This window comes from Tursiops truncatus, chromosome 21 (assembly GCF_011762595.2).
Source record: "Tursiops truncatus isolate mTurTru1 chromosome 21, mTurTru1.mat.Y, whole genome shotgun sequence".
In the NCBI taxonomy this organism is placed as follows: Eukaryota; Metazoa; Chordata; class Mammalia; order Artiodactyla; family Delphinidae; genus Tursiops; species Tursiops truncatus.
The window spans coordinates 5,478,171-5,497,110 of NC_047054.1; the positions used below are offsets into that span (position 1 = coordinate 5,478,171).

The 18,940-nt window shown below is 38.1% G+C and overlaps 1 long non-coding RNA gene across 2 annotated transcripts in view; it reads left to right on the forward strand.

The window, feature by feature from the left end:
- Positions 1 to 18,940, forward strand: part of LOC141277496 (uncharacterized) — a 141,669-nt gene that overhangs the window by 97,906 nt on the left and 24,823 nt on the right. The window lies entirely within an intron of this gene.

Sequence of the window (18,940 nt, forward strand, 5' to 3'; positions counted from 1 at the left end):
CAATGCCTGTGTCATTCACCTCACTTCCTCTCCCGTTGTTGCAAGAAGAAGAAGGGTGAGTACAGAACAATAAGATATTTTGTGAGAGAGAGAGGCAGTACTCACAATCATAATTGTCATAATTTGCTATTAGTTATTGTTAGTCTTTCACTGTGCCTAATATATAAATTAAACTTTACTGTAGGTGCGTGTGTATAGAAAAACACATAGTATATACAGGGCTTGGTGCTCTGATTTCAGGCGTCACTGGGAGTCTTGGAATATATCCCCTGTGGATAAGGAGGGACTACTGTACCAAAAAAGTGTACAAAAGACATGTATCTGTACAAAAGATCAGAAAGCCTATACTTTCTGATATGAGATATGCTTAAGAATTTTGAAGTAGAGTAAAAATTCCTGTAACATTTGTTACAAGATGTCCTGTTCAGGCATAACTATTTACAGAGAAAATATAGAGTGAATATGATATATTGTTTCAGCTATCAATCACTACATAACAAACCACCACAAATTAAGTGGCTTAAAGCAGCAGTTGTTTTCTTTGCTTAGAATTATGTGGGTCAGTAATTTGGCCTGGCTCAGCTGGCAGGGTCCCCCCCGCCCAGTTGTATTGAGATACAATTGACATACAGCGTTTTTGCTTGCCCAACTCCTGAACTTCAGATAAAAACCATAGAGCTCTGTGGCATCATCAGCCACCACCACAGCAACAACAAACAGAACTTAAGGGCCTTCCATCATACAAAAATTACCTCTAAGATGAACCACAGACCTAAATGTAAGAGTTTCAACAAATAAAAAAGAAAAAGAAGAAAAAGGCAAAAAAACACATACTGGGAAAAATATTTGAAAAATACATATTTGATAAAGGACATATCAGAATATATAAAGAGCCCTAAAAGCTCAATAATAAGAAAACAAATTAAAAATGAGAAAAAGATTTGAACAGACCCTTAAAAAAAAAAGAGAGAGAGAGAAAGCTATCGGATTTGTGGTTACCAGAGATGGAGGGTGGAGGGAGGGCAACTGGACGAAGCCCATCGAAAGGCACTGCAAGCTCCAAGTTATACGATAAATAAATACTAGGGAGTCATGTGCAGCATCATCAGTGTAATTAACACACTGTCTGTGATGTAGGAAAGTTGTTATAAGATAAACAAATACTAGGGAGTAACTTGCAGCATGATCCGTGTAATTAACACGCTGTCTGTTATGCTTGAAAGTTGTTAAGAGAGGAAATCCTAAGAGTTCTCATCACAAAGAAACTTTTCTACTTCTTTAATTAATACATGAGCTGATGGATGATCACTAAACTTACTGTGATAATCGTTTCAGGATGTTTGCAAGTCAAATCCTTACGCCAGACACCTTAAGCTTATACAGTGCTGTACGTCAGGTATATCTCAATACAACTGGAAGAGAAAAACTATAAAATTTCTAAAATAAAATGTAGGAGACAATCTCCATGTCCTTTGGTTGAGCAAAGAATTCTTAGACATCATGCCAAAAGCACAATCCATTTGTTTAAAAACTTGACAAATTGGAATTCATCAGCAATCTTAAAAGACACTTAAAATAGTGTCAAAAGACACTATCAAGAAAGGCAAGTCTCAGACTAGGAGAAAATATTTGCAAATTATACATCTGGTAAAGGACTAACATGTGAAATATAAAAAATACAACTCAATAATAATGACAAAAGCAATTAAATACGGGCAAAAGATTTGAATAGATATTTCATCGAACAACATACACAAGTGGCCAAAAAGCACATGAAAAAATGCTCAGCATCATTAATCTTTAGGGAAATGCAAATTAAAGCAACAATGAGATACCATTGCATATCCTCCAGGACGGAAAAAAGGATGGGCAGTAACAAGCCTTGGCAAGGATGTAGAGAACCTGGACCTTCATTCATTGCCGGTAGGGATGTAAAAAGGTGCAGCCACTTTGGAAAAGAGTTTGGCAGTTGCCCCAAATGTTAAACCTATGCCCCAGGACTCGAAACTCCACCCCTGTCTATTCAGGAAAATGCTAACATATGTCCACGTAGACACTCACACGTGAATGTCGATTGGAGCATTATTCATAATAGCCAAAAAAATAAACTGGAAATGCTCCAAAATTACAATCACCTGATGAATGGATGAACAAAACGTGATATATCTATACAACGGAAAACCAGCAACTGAAAGAAACAAACTACTGGTACACGGTACAAAATAGAAGAACCTCAAAACCGTTATACTAAGTGAAAAAAGTGAGACACAGAAGACTACATATTTTATGATACCGTTTAATGTAGAGTCTAAAAAAGACAAATTTACAGAGACAGGAAGCAGATCAGTACTTTCTGGGGCTGGGTGGGGGGTGAGGATTTCAAGACCAGATCTGTAAGGAGTTGTATTTAATGGGCACCAGGAAACTTTCTGTGAGGAGGAAAATTTAAGTGTCTTGTGGTGACACCTGCACAGCTCTATAATTCAGTTAATTTATAGTAAATAAAAGACACGTCAGTAAAGCTATCTAAGAACAGTTAGACATTGAATGTACCAAATTGCATCTTCAGTGCTTCCTGGACTTTAGGACATCTCTTTACACTTAAACACACACACGCACTCACACACACACACACAGGAGCGTGCATATACAAACACATTCAGCTACTGTTCTACCCAGCCTACCTCTCAGATCTTTTATATCTCATCTCATTCTTGTTATTCCATCTATTTATCTTACGTAGCAGATTCTTCCCTAACTTTTTTCGTAATCTCATTGCCTGTGAAGCAAGAGCCTTCTCCTTCATAGTACCTAAAACTTCCTTTACGAGATTCTTTTCAAACAAACTATTTTTTGTTTAAGTAATACATTTGACATCAAACTTTAAGCCGATAAAAATGTTCTGCATTAATTTTATGGAATTAAATGGGTTGTTTTATTTCACATAGCTTGTTCATGGATATACGTGACATTTTTCAATTAAAATGAAAACTATTCCCCAAGTGCTCCTTGGCAGTATTAAACGGAAGTATAATTTAAAAGCAGAAAGTTCAAATAATGATTAAATACCGTCTCAAGAATTTGTTATACACTGGCCTGCTTGGACTTAATAATTTTTAAATCACTCATCTTCATGTTCTCACGTTGATCTTAGCCAAACTTTTTGTTAAGAGATTGTCATTTGTGATTATAATATGGTACTCATTGTTCAGAAATAATTTTCCACCAGCTCACTATCTGTAGAAGTTGTTTTTATTCACACAGCGTAATCTCATAAACATAGAGACCAACCTGGTTTTCGCAAATGTGGGAAAACCAAAACAGAAAGTTCTAGTTTTTAGAGTAAAAATCAGCAATAGAGAAATTTTTAAAGTATCATTTAATTAATTGTTACTACGTTGAAAAAATGTTGAATAGGAACAACGTGTGTGGTTGTATATCTTCACAAGTTTGTCAGTCAAACAGAAGGAATCACTGTTCTCTGCATTTTATACTCTTTTATTTTTCATTTAACACTACTTAAAAAATATTACTCAATTAAGCAATAACAAATTACACAGTTTCCCACTCTGTCCTGTCTTATTACCTAACATCCAAACCAAAAGCAATGGAAACCAGTCATTGATTCTGGGCACCTTGTTGTTTCCATTTTATCATGAAAACTGAAGAGACCTTAACTGATGCTTGGAAAACTAGCTCTCATCACAGAAACTCAGGCTGAGTCAAGGAAACCTTTGAAGACACAGCCCACTTTCCTGCACTTCCTGAGAGCTACTTGAACAGGTTTCCACACTTGCCAAAAAGTCAGATTTATCTCAGGAAGTAAGCTTAAAATGTTCAATCATTAAGATTTATTAAAGTATAATGTTAATACATCAAACTGATAGGATCACTTCATGTTTCCCAATGTGTATAAAATGCACTGTTCCTTAATTACTATCATTTTCACACGTAGAAAAAGAACACATGGAACATGACTATGCTTTGAGGTAAAAGCAGTTTACCACTAAGAAGACCATATTTTCTCTGCAATGAATAAGAAGCTGAGTGCCCCTAGAACCTTTTCAAACAATCCCAATTTGGGACTTAACGTGTGTACTCCTGGACTCTGGGCACATTGATTCTGTGTTTCCTTGGTTAGGAAGTCACTTCCCTCAAGCTGCTGTGTTTCATTTTGTTTTATGTCCTCCACATGCTGGAGGAGTGCTTTCAGACAGTTTTATAATGAGTGTAATAAAGGTGGTCTAGTTGATATCCAAATTTCCTTATCCCTTGCAAATAGGCTATTCAGTTTTGAGACACTCAAGTCTAAAAGTCAAACTTACCAAAATTTCTATCTCCTTTTCTTTTTGTCTAAGAGTATATACCTATATAGTCTCATTATCTTTCTTTCACCTGCTTAAATATTTTCTTGATTTCCTATCTTTCCAATCACTGATATTTGCTATTTCAAATTAAAAGCAGGAAATTGTTTTTCACTGCTAAAAAATATTAACCGCAAATAAACCACTCCTTTGAAACATTTGTCAACCTCAGGGTTGAAATGTCATCTGGCTGAAAGAAAATGTGAAGTACCAGGATTTCTCTGGTCAGCCTCCCATAACATTACCTTGAGTCTTAATTGTACCTGCGCAGACCCTTCTGCAGATGACAACTCAGTGCATAAGACTATCCAACTGGGTATCTTTATATCCCTGTGAGGAAAAATACAGCCATGTTTTCATACCACTCTGTGATGCTTGTGCTCACACACAGGTACCCTTTCATTTGTGATGCTGGAGTTTGTATTCCTAAAAATCAAGCTGGTAGGCAGGTGCTGCACAGAGAAACACAGAGAGAACCACCTTCACTCGTGGGACCCATACAAGGATGGGGTGTGAAAAGAAACTGACAGACTGTAAGGAAAACGAGCCCCATAAGCAGATGAACAGAGAAGCAGAGGGCTTTGTGGATTTGCCAGTGCTTTTGACTAGCAGAGTCCAAATGGACATATTTCACTTTGGCTGAAAATAAGCGAACCAGGGAAAAGAGTTCATGAGAAATGTGCTTCTTGGTCTATAGTCGTATTTTTTTAAATAGTGAATCAAGAAAGCAGTGGCAGCAGCATAGCTTTGAGCATCACAAAGTTCCCTTACAGAGAGGGACAATGAAATAGACAAAAAACAGATCTCAGGGGACAATATTTTCAACAAAAGCAGGTGACAAGATACCACCCAAAACCCCAGAAGCTGAGTAGGTAGGACAAGACTCAGTCCTGTGTGGAGATATAGGTATGGATATATATAGATAGATAGATATGTGATCATATATTGGGACCGGCAGCTGTGCAGAGGTAGAAATAAGAGGAGTTTTGATGATCCTACGAGCCAGACTTAGAAATTGCTTACAAATATTCATCTCTAAAAGAGGAGGACCACATCTTAGTAAAAACATATCAGCAAGCAGATTCGGGGGACAAATGGTGAAAAGAGCAGAAGTTTGCAGACTTCGGAATTGTGGAGAGTGCCGAGAGACCACAGGCACAGGCTGAAGGGCTGCCGAGAGATCGGAGGATTCTGGGTCAGCCTAAGTTCCCAGTAATTAGGAGCTCACAAGGAAAAAACCGCCCTTTGAGTAGGACAGAGCCCACTCTGAGGAAATGCTGCTGGAAGCAGAATCCCAGTGGAGCAGGCAGGAACACAGTTGATGCAGTAGAGAGGGAGCCCTCACGTCAGTGAGCAGGGGCCCGCGGAAGCTGATCTCGGAGAGTATTTTTTAGTGGCAACTTCAAAGATGAACACTATTTTTCACACTTCACAGGACCCACAGGTGGGGGGACACCCAAACACTGAAGGTAGAAAACCATCCTGCTCCATCCAGACCCATCACACATGAGCCACAGGAAAGGGCCCTGATTGATGGCTCGTCAAAGAAAGTGTAAGAAAAAACTGCTCGAAAAATGTAGCAACAAAGGAGCACACCGAAAACAATATGTAACAGTATTTCAAAATTAGCTCAGAGGAATTAAGAAAATGGCAGAAGCCGTGAATAAGCAGCAGAAATCACAAAAAGAAAACTGAAAATGGATGACTAGAGAACAGGAGGATGTACAGCAGAGAGAGATCAGGAAAGGAAAAAATTCAAACTAGAAGAAACACACAAAGAAAGACTACAGAGAACATGGTGAGAAAAAAAGTTAAGAAAGGGGAAATTTTTTAAAAATCAAAATATATGGAAAGGTATAGAAATGGGTTTGTTGGAAAAGGTAAATATGGAAAAGAGGCCATGAAGATGCAGCATGTGTAACAATGGAAACTGGAGAATAAAACCAAAACAATGGGATAAGCCCGGAAAGAGACACTCTGTACCCAGGAGGGCCACTCAGGATAGTCAGCACCAAGACATATCCACGTAAATCAGCTGACCTTTTAGAGAAAGAAAACAACTCTATGGACAACCAAACAAAAGAACCATAAAACTTGCAAAAGAAAGAAAATCAGAATAGCCTCAGACTGTTTCACATCCATACCTTGTGCCAAATGACAATAAAGAAACGTTTTTAAATTCTCAAGGAAAGAAAAGTGAGCCTAGGATTTTACATATAGCTAATTGACCCTCGAACGTAAATGCCAGAGGGGAATAGTTACAAACATGCAAGAACTCGGGGGTATTATTCTATATGGTCTTCCTGAGAAATCGATAGAAAAGCCTCAAACTTGAAATAACTAACTATAAAAGATTCATCCTAAAGAACAGGGTCCTATTGCAGAGAGGTCCGTGGATTTGGTGGTAGGAAGGGTGAGGGAGTAGCTGCATGACGGTTTCTGTTTTCTAAGCGTTTTTCTTTCTAAAGCTTTCTGTTTTCTAACACCGTTCTGATTTCAAGGGAGTATAAAAGGAGGTCATTAGATGAAAATATGAGTTGGAGAGGGTTTCAAGAGATGGAAGAGGAAGGACATGACAAGTCATCACTGATAGTGGGAAAGGGAGTTTAAGAGAGAAACAAAGCGGCAAATAATGTTTTGCCGTAGTGTCGGGGGCTCTTCCAAAGTTCGTGTGTATGAAGGTTTCCACAGAATCACACGCTGGGCACTGTCGATCAGGAGTGACTGTGGATACCACCAGTGACTCACAAACGCCACAGGAGCGGGAAGGGGGTTGGCACAGGAAAGCAAGTGGGGTGCTGTTGGGAGAGGTCCTGGACTCCTTTGGAGAGGTATGGGGGAGGCGTCTAGAAATGGCACAGGTGGGAATTGAGCTGGAGGGCTAGGTCGCTAGTTTACCATGGGAACCCTGTCATATTCCACAGGCTGAAGTGGACTCGAGTGGGATGACGCAGGGCTAATCATCCTCTCTGGAAGGGGACGACGTGAAGGGTGCGAAGCTGATTTGTATTAGGCCCATTTTACAGTTAAGCAAATGAGTCAGGGACCTCCCTGGCGGTCCAGCGGTTAAGACTTCACCTGCCAGTGCAGGGATTGCGGGTCCGATCCCTGGTCCGGGAGCTAAGATCCCATATGCCTTGCGACCAAAAAACCAAAACACAAAACAGAAGCAATACTGTAACAAATTCAATAAAGACTTTAAAAAATACATTTAAAAAAAAAGAACGAAAAGAAAATGAGTCAGCAGAAGGTGATGAGTCATGAGGCCAGGACTGGAATATGGAGGGTCTGCCTTCCAGTGTTAGGCTTGGTTGGATGTGACTGTGACATATTGCCTCACTTTTAGTAGATAGTTATTTTTAATGGTTTGTTATTTTCATTTTGCTGTTACTTCTGAACATAAATACTGAATGTTTACCATCTTACCAACAAAGATCCCATCTATGGTCCTGATATCTCATTCTCCAACCTAAATTAAATCGAATTTGAGAAATTCTGTGTCTCTTATGAGATTACAGAGTTACCTTATTCAGCTTCACTGACCTAAAAACAAAGGCCTTACAAAGAAAAGTATATTTTTTAATTACTAATTTTTCCAAATCTGAATTCTATTTATTTTTTACTTTTGCTGCATTGGGTCTTCGTTGCTGCGCGTGGGCTTTCTCTAGTTGCGGCGAGCAGGGACTGCTCTTTGTTGTGGTGTGCGGGCTTCTCACTGCGGTGGCTTCTCTTGTTGTGGAGCATGGGCTCTAGGCGCGCGGGCTTCAGTAGTTGTGGCACACGGGCTCAGTAGTTGTGACACACGGGCTTAATTGCTCCGTGGCATGTGGGATCTTCCCGGACCAGGGCTCGAACCCATGTCCCCTGCATTGGCAGGCGGATTCTTAACCACTGTGCCCCCAGGGAAGTCCCCAAATCTGAATTCTAAAAGCCTTTCTTAACTTAGACCATTCTACCTCCTGGTTCTAACTTTCAATTAAATCGTTCCAATTTCTGTACTATGACAACCTGTTAAACTGCCATCCTTGAAAACGTTGACATACTCCAGGAGAATGACAAGCTCATTTTCATCAGTACTTAAGTATTTAATATACTACCCAAAAGCCTGGAAGGATTGCTCCAGGAAGATATTATAACTTGAAACCCAGAATTTGCTTTGAATATTATTTATCTGCTGGGAAGGAATTTTCAATAAACCCTAAGGATACTTAAATCAACAAATACTTATCAGCTGTGGTAACTGTAGTGACCTGGTCCTGCTTCTGTCACTGGTGTTAACAGAGCAGCGCTGCTACTCACTGTCTTTCTCCAAAATCTTACTCTATAGCAAAAAAAAAAAGCACAGGATCCCTTGGAAAGACCTGTTAAAATCCCCTCACAAGTGGCTGTGAGCACAGGTGTTCATTAAATTTGGTTGTCAGTTTGCTTGTCATTTATCCACGGAGCTTATTTTCACTTTCTTAGTTTTTCAGGCTCGCAGAAAAATGGCTAATGACTATTCATGTGGTCCCAGGGGAAATTTCTTCTGGAGGAAATGGACGGCAACTTCTAATGTCATAACTCAACAGCGTGACCTTCACCAGGAGGTGGAAAACACCAGTAGGGCTTCAAATCTTGAAGAATCAGTTCCTGAAGCCCAGAATCAGTTCTTAAAATCCAAAATGGGTGAACTTTTAAATTTTACATCTTTAGTTTTGAGTTGAAATTTCACTCTAAGCCAGTCACTTCAAAGTTTTTGGAAAATCACTTTGCCTACTTTAAAGAATTATTTTGAAGAAAAGAAAGTTTAAGGTCTTGTAGGGTCAATCCTTTATAGCATGTTTACAGGCTCCTACGAAAATACCTTTAACTACATCCTCTTCAGGGTTGCCAATAATCACAGTACTTTTAAATTGCAAGGAAATCCTTATAAACATTTACATATCCCAGAAAAGATCTAGTTTAATTTCTATCCAAATAGATTTTTATCCAAATATCCAATCAAGTAAATTATTTGCTATCTAGTACATAAACCCTCCACATATTTGATTTAATGTTTTTTTAAATAAAAAACAAGTAAAACTGTATGTGTATACAAGCCAGTCTTTACCAAACTCTTTCAATTGCTAAGCCAATAGAGGTAATGTCAAAATGAGGCAAAGCTTAGTTAAACATGTTATGTCTTTGTTTATTCTTAGATATTATGGTGTATTCCTCTGATAAACAGTACTAGGAAAAAGGGACTTCACGTCTGAAAAATATTAATTAATCAAAACTAATTGGTTGCCTAAAGTTAGGTTCAAAACTAACTAACACTAAATAGCATATAAAATAATATAAGGGCTATTTCAGGACAAACAAGCAAACAACCTATAATATGGAATGCAGCTAAAGAAGCCTTAGGTAAATTTAATTTTTTTCTTTTTTGCCAACAGTATTATGGTCACAATGGTGACCCTCATGAACTGAGAAGAGCTGATATATTATACCATAAATGGGAAATTTACCCAGATAAATAGATTCTTTGGTAGCACTTAACACTTTCACAGACAGCAAACAAACATTTTTGAACTTCAAGAGCTGATTGGGAGTTTCAAGAGCTGAAGCCCTTTTGTGTTGCTTTATGAATGTTTTCTTTTTTTAATATATAAATTTATTGATTGATTTTTGGTTGCATTGGGTCTTTGTTGCTGCGCACCTGGGCTTTCTCTAGTTGCAGCGAACGGGGGCTGCTCTTCATTGCGGTGCGCGGGCTTCTCATTGCGGTGGCTTCTCTTGTTGAGGAGCATGGGCTGTAGGCGCACAGGCTTCAGAAGTTGCGGCTCGCGGGCTCAGTAGTTGTGGCACGTGGGCTCAGTAGTTGTGGCTCGCGGGCTCTAGAGTGCAGGCTCAGCAGTTGTGGCGCACGGGCTTAGTTGCTCCGCGGCATGTGGGATCTTCCCAGACCAGGGCTCGAACCCGTATCCCCTGTATTGGCAGGCGGATTCTTAACCACTGTGCCCCCAGGGAAGCCCCATGAATGTTGTATTCTGTGGCCTTTCAGGCACTAACATGACATGGTAGGCTCACAAGTATTAGAGCTGGCTCTTTGGGGGCAATGCCTGGCAATTTTTAATTTCTAAATCTTAAAACTGTCAAAGGCTTCAAGGATTAATTGTATACCAGTTCTCTAAAAGTCACAATTTCATTCAATTCTAATAATAGGCCCTCAGAGAGCAAACATAGTGTTTGTTAGTGTTATGTGTTCCCTTATTTCATCCCGTTGTTTAGAAAGCTAAGAATGCATATTTTCATAGACAAAACTTCGTCTGGATCACCCTAATGTTATAACCCAGGCACCAATGTAAAGTTGGAAGTAACCGATTTATGGCAAACACTGTCTTCACAAAAACCAAATGACATAGTTACAATTCCTATAATATTAGCAATTTCAATGAACTAAATCAGTTGCATTATTACTTGAAAGCTTCCTGCAAAAATACCATTTGCATAGAAACTGTATAGAGGAAAAATATTTTTAAGCGATTTTAGAGTATCACAATTTGTGAAACATTAGACTGATTCATTTCTAAATATTATAGCAGAAACAAATATTTTCTTGCAATGTTAGCTCAAAATTTGATGTCTCCCTTTTTCTTCCTTTGAAGTTAAAAAACATTTTGTGTGTTTTTGTATATTTGTTTCTTTGTTTTGGTTTTTGCACAGATTGGGCTAGATATATTGTAGCCGAAAATGAGACTTTGGTTGCTTTACGTGTGTGTGTGTGTGTGTTATGTGTGTAAATATACACAGACAAAAAGCAAGGAATCAAATGGGCAATAAATAAATAAAAGAAATAATATAAAATAATATAAATAAACCTTTAGGTTAATGATATTTGGTTTTAGTTTTCACTCTGACAAAACAATTTAATCTACTGAGGCTTTGGTCTGAAATTATGACCATTTAATTATGGTCATAGATTTAATTATGACCATTTATTTCAAAAGATTGGTGCAAGATGTAAAAAGCATGTATCATCCTCTTACTTTCTAAAGTTGTTAGTTAACAGGATAATGATGGTAAGTGGTCAACAGGTGTCAATGTGAAGGTTGAATGGTGTCCTGCAGAGGTTAGCAAACTTTTTCTGTATAAGGACACACCATAAATATTTTAATTTTGCAGACCATATGGTCTCTGTCACAACTGCTCAACTTTGCCATCTTCACCCAAAAGCAGCCAGAGACAGCACATCACCAGTGAGCACACATGTTGCTCATGGCCACTGAGATTTGAATTTCAAACACTCTTCTCATATGATGACATATCATTCTTTTAATTTTTTTCCTACTATTAGAAAATATAAAAACTATTCTTAGGTAACAAAAATGAGCTGCAGGCCTAGGGAGTGCAAAGAACATTAAGTAAACCAAACCGCGACTCTAAGCTGGAGCTCTCCTGAGCTCTCCACTCTGCCGCCCAGTGAGGTCACCTCCGTGGGCCTCAGCCCCCTCGTCTACAGAATGGGAGAGTTGAGAAGTCCCTTTCAGTTTAATATCTAGGGATTTTAGTGAGATCATCATCCCCTAGTTGATATTTAATAACTGTTATTGAGAAGATATGGAATGGTGTTTTGTAGTTTGCAAACTGCCTGTGTGTCTTATCTTATTTCCTCCTCAAAATTTTCTGTGAGATGGTATAATTTTACCAACTTTTTCAAAAAGGAAATTGAGTGTTTAAGAAATAATCCTAAGGCCACACACAGTGAGCAGTAACAAACTCTCATCTTTTTTTTTTTTTTTTTTAAATGAAAGCTTCTTTATTTATTTATTTTTGGCTGTGTTGGGTCTTCGTTTCTGTGTGAGGGCTCTCTCCAGTTGCGGCGAGTGGGGACCACTCTTCATCGCGGTGCGCGGGCCTCTCACTATCACGGCCTCTCTTGTTGTGGAGCACAGGCTTCAGACGCGCAGGCTCAGTAGTTGTGGCTCACGGGCCCAGTTGCTCCGCTGCATGTGGGATCCTCCCAGACCAGGGCTCAAACCCATGTCCCCTGCATTGGCAGGCAGATTCTCAACCACTGCGCCACCAGGGAAGCCCCCAAACTCTCATCTTGAACCCAGATTATCAGACCACGTCAAGTTCTCAGGACATTTCTGGCACAGCAAATATATATATCCCACTAGATCACTGGTTTAACAAGGGTAAAATTCAGAGCAGCCAGGTGGTTGAGCTGCATAGCACAAGGTATAAGGAAAGGACACACTTCTCCAGGCACCCCATTCTCCCTGAATCCTCATGTTTTCAATATTTTGATCACCTTGAGAAACTAACTGCAGAGCATTCAATCGAAATTACTACTCTTGTCTTATCTTCCCCAAGATACACTCTATAGTTCTGGGAAGACAATGATGTCGAAAGAGAGAGAGAAGAAATTAACTGGAATATGTAATAGCACATCTGTGTCTCTTCTACATTTCTTGTAAAACTGAGACACTGGTAGCTGACACTTACATTTCAAGGTAATAAGCATTACATTTATTTTTATACCCTCGTAAATTCAATGCCTATTTTCAATTTGCCTATCAACATAATGGACTATGTTCTTTATGTAAAGATGGTGTCATCACTAAACAGAAATATCAAATCTCTAAGAATGTTATACTGGGTTGACTAAAGAAAATCTTTATTTTAGGCCTTTTCTTCATCCTTGACCAATTCCTTGACCTTCAAAAAGTTACAAATACTCTGTGGGCCTTGGTTTAACCACCATCTCCTATGAATAAAAGAAGTTTATAAAGTGTTTATAATTATTTGAGGTGAGAATGTAGAATAAATTGAAGGAAAATAAGCCAATAACATCTTAATTCTCTGATCTGAAGTACAGATAATTTAATTTTTGTGAATTATGTACATTCATTCAGAAGTCCTTTTGAATACCTATTGTATGCCAAGTACTGTACTAGGCCTTGAGGGTATAATAATGAGCAAAACACAACTTCTCTCCTTGGGAAGCTTACATTTTGTTCAGGGAGACAGATAAACAAAAGAATATATGATTTCCAGGTGCTAAAAAGGGCTATGGAGAAGAACAAAAGAGGGAGAGAACTGATGGAACGAGTGTTGCTCATAGAGGTCAGGCAGAGAGAACAGCACATAAAAAGGCCCTGAGGTATCCTCAGCTTAGCAGGAGTAAAGAGAGCAAAGAGGCAAGTGATGGGAAATGAGGTCAGACAGGGTTTCCTCTGCTTGAGATGGAGACCCTGGAAGTCTTTTTTGCAGAGTAGTGTCATGATCTGACTTAGGCTTTAAAAGGATCCTTCTGGCTCTGCGTGAAGTATATACCATAAAGGGGCCAGGTCAGATTCAAGGATAACAAGAAACAATTGCAGAAGTCCAAGTGAGAATTTATGATGAGTTGAGAAAAGATCGTAGTAGAGGAAACTGTCAGTGTTGGTCAGATGGTTTGAGTCATAGGTGAAAGGAAGAGCTGTCAGAAGTTACTGACAGTTTGCCTGCAGGAGTGAGGAGAGTCAACAATAACTGAGAATGTTGGCCTGAGAAGCTGGAAGATGAATGTACCGCTCAAAAAGATGGGACGGTGTGAGTACATCCAAGTGGCGGGGAGTGTGCAAATCAAGAGTTAGATTTCGGACAGGTTGAATCTGGGAAGCCTGGTTAGCATCCAGATGGAGATGCTAATTAGGCATTTGGATATATGAGGTCCGAGTTTGGCAGAAGTCCTTAGGATATTAGTCCAACTGGGAAGTAGAGTTAGCTAGAGAAAAAATTTGAATTCACCCCTGTGGAGTCCGCAAAAAGGAGGCTGAAAAGAAACAATGAAGCATACAGGAGGAGGAGTGAGAGAAAGCAGCATTCTGGAAGCTGGGTGAAGGAAATGTTTTAAGAGCTGTGTTGAATACAGCTTACGGGTTGAGTAAGAAGAGAACTATAAACATGACACCGGGTTGGCAAAAGTTTCTGACAACCTTCAAACGAGCTCTTTCAATCCAGTAAAGGACAAGAACTTGATTGGAGTTGGTTCGAGAGAGAAGAAAAGTAAAAGATGTGGGAACCATAAGTATAGTTGTCACTTTTGAGAGTTGCTGCACAGAGAATTAAGGTCACAGGTGGAAGGAATTGTGGTATCAAGGGAAGGTTCTTTTAAGATGGAAGATATTAAATATGGTTGTACAGAAAAAATACTGAAGCAGGAGCAAGGTGGAGAGATTAGAAGAGAGTGATCCTGAAGCAGATTATAGTGGCTGCGTACAGTGCACAAGAAGGGTTGCCTTAGCCGAGAGGACAGATTGTACAGTAACGGTAATAAGAAGGAAGATTACATGGTACAGATAGAGGTAGTTTGGTAGATGTGGTGCTGAGAACACGTGGAACATCTCTTCTGACTGCTTCGGTTTCCTCAGGGAAATACCTAGCAAGATCATTAATTGAGAACAATTGAGAAGGAGGTTTGGGAGTCTAGGGGAAAGTTGTAGAACAATGGCCTAACAAAATAAGAGAACAAAGGAATTAGAGAGATGTAATGTATTTCCTGGAAACGCTAAGAGTCCACTTGAGATTAGTGGTCATTATTATGTTTTTCTTTAAGTTGTCACAATTGTGTGCTTTTCTCCAACCTTGGTCTGTTTCCTAGATAAGAACATTCAGAGTAAGATTTAAGGAAAGATTGAGAGTTTTCTGGGAGAGCACTAGGGTCAATCAGAGTTCCCTGTGAGGTCAATGAGTTCTTGGTGTCTCAGACATTTGGGGAAAATGAATGGGAAACATAAGAGGTAGTTTTCAGAGAATGAGATCCTTGAAGTTAAGATTATGAAGAACGACAGAGATGTTGGTAATAACAAATTCTAGAGTATGACCATGAAATTGGGTATTGAGCAAGGATGGATAAATAGATTTTTGGAGATCAAGGACATGAGAGTCCATTTCTCTTCTGTGATACGTAGGGCAGGGCTGAGGCTGGCAGAGAGGAATCTGAGAGTAAGCGCAAGAAGAATCTGTGGAATCCTTTGGCTGCCCTGCTCATTGTATGAGGACCTACAGAGAATGTTGTTATGGGGCTGGCACAGCTCCATGGGTTTCCTCTTCTGCCATGTCAGTGGCATATCCACACACATGGAATCCTGTGGATACCTCCTGGCAGCTATGACAGTAGAAGTAAGTCTCTATTTAAAAAAGAAAAGAAAAGAAAGATATATTATACCCCAGTTATTGACAATTCTGTACTCTGAAGATGGCCCAGAAAAATTATCCACTTGGACTCATTTAGTGGTCTTTCTCAGAGAAAGAACCATGGCATGCAGCTATGATCATTAAGGACACACAACAATGTCGGAAGGTCAACATCCTCTTTTACTTCCTGATAAGTTGCTTTCTTTGTCCTCTTTAGAAAATAAAGTGGTTTGGAGTATTGCTTCAGTTCTGTAGGCCCTCATTTCCACAACTCCAAACAGACCTAGGGTGAAGTGTGGAAGAAAAATGGGAAATGGACTGCTTAGAAATATTATACTCTATGCATTAAGGAAAAGGGGTAAAAAAATGTTTCTCCTGTGCAACCTAGATCACAGGATAGGTAAGCTGGTTAAAAGTTAAAACTGAGATCATTTTGAATGTCTTCAATATCCTCTTGTTTTTACTAACATTATACCAGGAGTTATTTTGTCAAGGCAAAATAACTTGTAAGAATATAACTGTAATTATAGTATGCCATTATTTGGACATATTGCAATGGCATAACCAATTATCCTGTCATTGAATGTTTAAGTTATAATTTCATAATTATAAATGATACTAAAGAGAGAAATAATTTTACATATGTCTGTGTCTGCATCTCTCATAACATGCTTTGGATATATTCTGGAAGTGAAGTGTATTAACCATTTTAATAAATGTGATATATAGTATAGATAAGATATAGATCTTGATACAGATATAGAGAGAGATTGCCAATAAGATTGTAGCATTAACAAAATCTCATCGGCAATATATAGGAATAGCTCCTCACTATTTTGATATGCTTTTATTGGAACTAAATATTAAATTTAAAAGATTTCTCATGGTTTTAAGGGTAAAGAATTTTTTTAAAAAGATGTGTTGAGTGACAGAGGATGCCAATTAGAAAGTGATAAACTTATGGGAGAAAGAAAATTACTAAAGTACATTTGGGTAAAGCTGAAAGAAGGGAGACACAAACAAAAAGCTGCCATGGAATTAATATATAGCAGTGATGAGAAACTGCATCCATTCAGAGAGCTGACGATGACTCATTGTTCAAAGCAGAGCACCTGTCAAGGTCTGACCTTGCTTATATTTTCATTGATCTGAAGTCAGAAGAAGCATGGAGGGACACTGTCACACCAGAATTAATCCCCACCAACAGGGAGAAATATATTGGCAATGGGAAAATTATCATGGGAAAAAAATAGGTGAGTGGTGTTAGAGGAATGGAGAAAGCTTCCTTTGTGTAATTCTTTGAGACAGACCTCAGATACAAAGGAGAGAATTTGATTCTTTGTTCTGGATCTTTCTTAAGAAAGATGGATTAAGAGGGTTTGAAAGCTCTAAAAATGTAATTATCTAGGCAATAACTAATTATTCTGATGAGGTAGAAAAGTGACAGGTAAATGAAAAAATACTTGAGTTTCACAGGCTGTTCTCAGTAAATTCAGGTCATAAGAGATGTGTACAACAGCAGGATGATTAAGCACATAGCCGAGGACAAATGTAAGATTCTGGCTCAGCCAAGTTAAGGTGAAATCCTCAAAACAGCTAAGGACTTACACTATTAAATGCTAAGGAAAAAACATAGAAGAAAAGATAGACCCTACTTGAAATGATTGTTTGAATGTTAATAAATAATAGAAAGAAAGAAAAACACCTCCTAGATTTTTATTTTATTTGGTGTCCTCTCACTTGTATAATAACATTCAGACTACAAAGAACAAAAAATTTAGTGAAAATAATCAAGTTATTATTGATCGATAATTTAGTCAAGCAATGCATATTAAAGCCATTAGGTTGAGAGATATTGGGGAATAGGATATTTGTAAAGTGCTAAGTATCAGCCCAAAATTATTTACTAGCTGGAAAGGGAAAAATAATCTTTATATCGGAGAGATCTAGTAGTGACATCTTAATAAAGGGGCCAATCTTTGCATTGTGGAACGTTCTGATGTTGTGTCTAATTATATGATTCAATATATGTCAAAAATACTTAACCTGAATATTAATAAGCTTTTCATACTAATTTCCAATTAACAGAAAATGCTAGAGTTCAAAGAATCAATTATATATATTCCAAATTTATGATATTTTACCAAAAAAAAAAAATCCTGATATCCTCCCCATTAATGTTATAAAGAAATTTAAAAGTGTGGGGGAAATGTTCTAGATCAAAAGAGATATAAACAAAAGTAATACATAAACTTCATTTGGATAATAGTTGAATTCAATCATAAGGAACTAGAAAAAGAAAAGGAAATTAAACACAAAATTCGCAACAGGAAGAAAATATAAAGATTAGACCCAAAATAAAAACTAGAAAACAATAGAAAAAAAATCAATGAAACTGAAAGTTGCTTTTATAAAAAGATAAACAAAATTGACAAATCTTTAGCTAGGCTCACCAAGAAAAAAGGAGAGAAAGACTTGGAAGTTTTAGCCACAGCAATCAGAGAAGGAAAAGAAACAAAAGGAATCCAAATGAGAAAAGAAGAAGTAAAGCTGCCACTGTTTGCAGATGACATGATACTATACATAGAGAATCCTAAAGATGCTACCAGAAAACTACTAGAGCTAACCAATGAATTTGTTAAAGTAGCAGGATACAAAATTAATGCAAAGAAATCTCTGGCATTCCTATACACTAATGATGAAAAATCTGAAAGTGAAATTAAGGAAACACTCCTATTTACCATTGCAACAAAAAGAATAAAATATCTAGGAATAAACCTACCTAAGGAGACAAAAGACCTGTATGCAGAAAATTATAAGACACTGATGAAAGAAATTAAAGATGATACAAATACATGGAGGGATATACCATGTTCTTGGATTGGAAGAATCAACATTGTGAAAATGACTCTACTACCCAAAGCAATCTACAGATTGAATGAAATCACTGTCAAACTACCACTGGCATTTTTCACAGAACTAGAACAAAAAATTTCACAATGTGTATGGAAACACAAAAGACCCCGAATAGCCAAAGCAATCTTGAGAAAGAAAAATGGAGCTGGAGGAATCAGGCTCCCTGACTTCAGACTATACTACAAAGCTACAGTAATCAAGACAGTATGGTACTGGCACAAAAACAGAAAGATAGATCAATGGAACAGGATAGAAAGCCCAGAGATAAACCCATGCACATATGGTCACCTTATCTTTGATAAAGGAGGCAAGAATATACAGTGGAGAAAGGACAGCCTCTTCAATAAGTGGTGCTGGGAAAACTGGACAGCTACAGGTAAAAGAATGAAATTAGAACACTCCCTAACACCATACACAAAAATAAACTCAAAGTGGATTAAAGACCTAAATGTAAGGCCAGACACCATCAAACTCTTAGAGGAAAACATAGGCAGAACACTCTATGACATAAATCA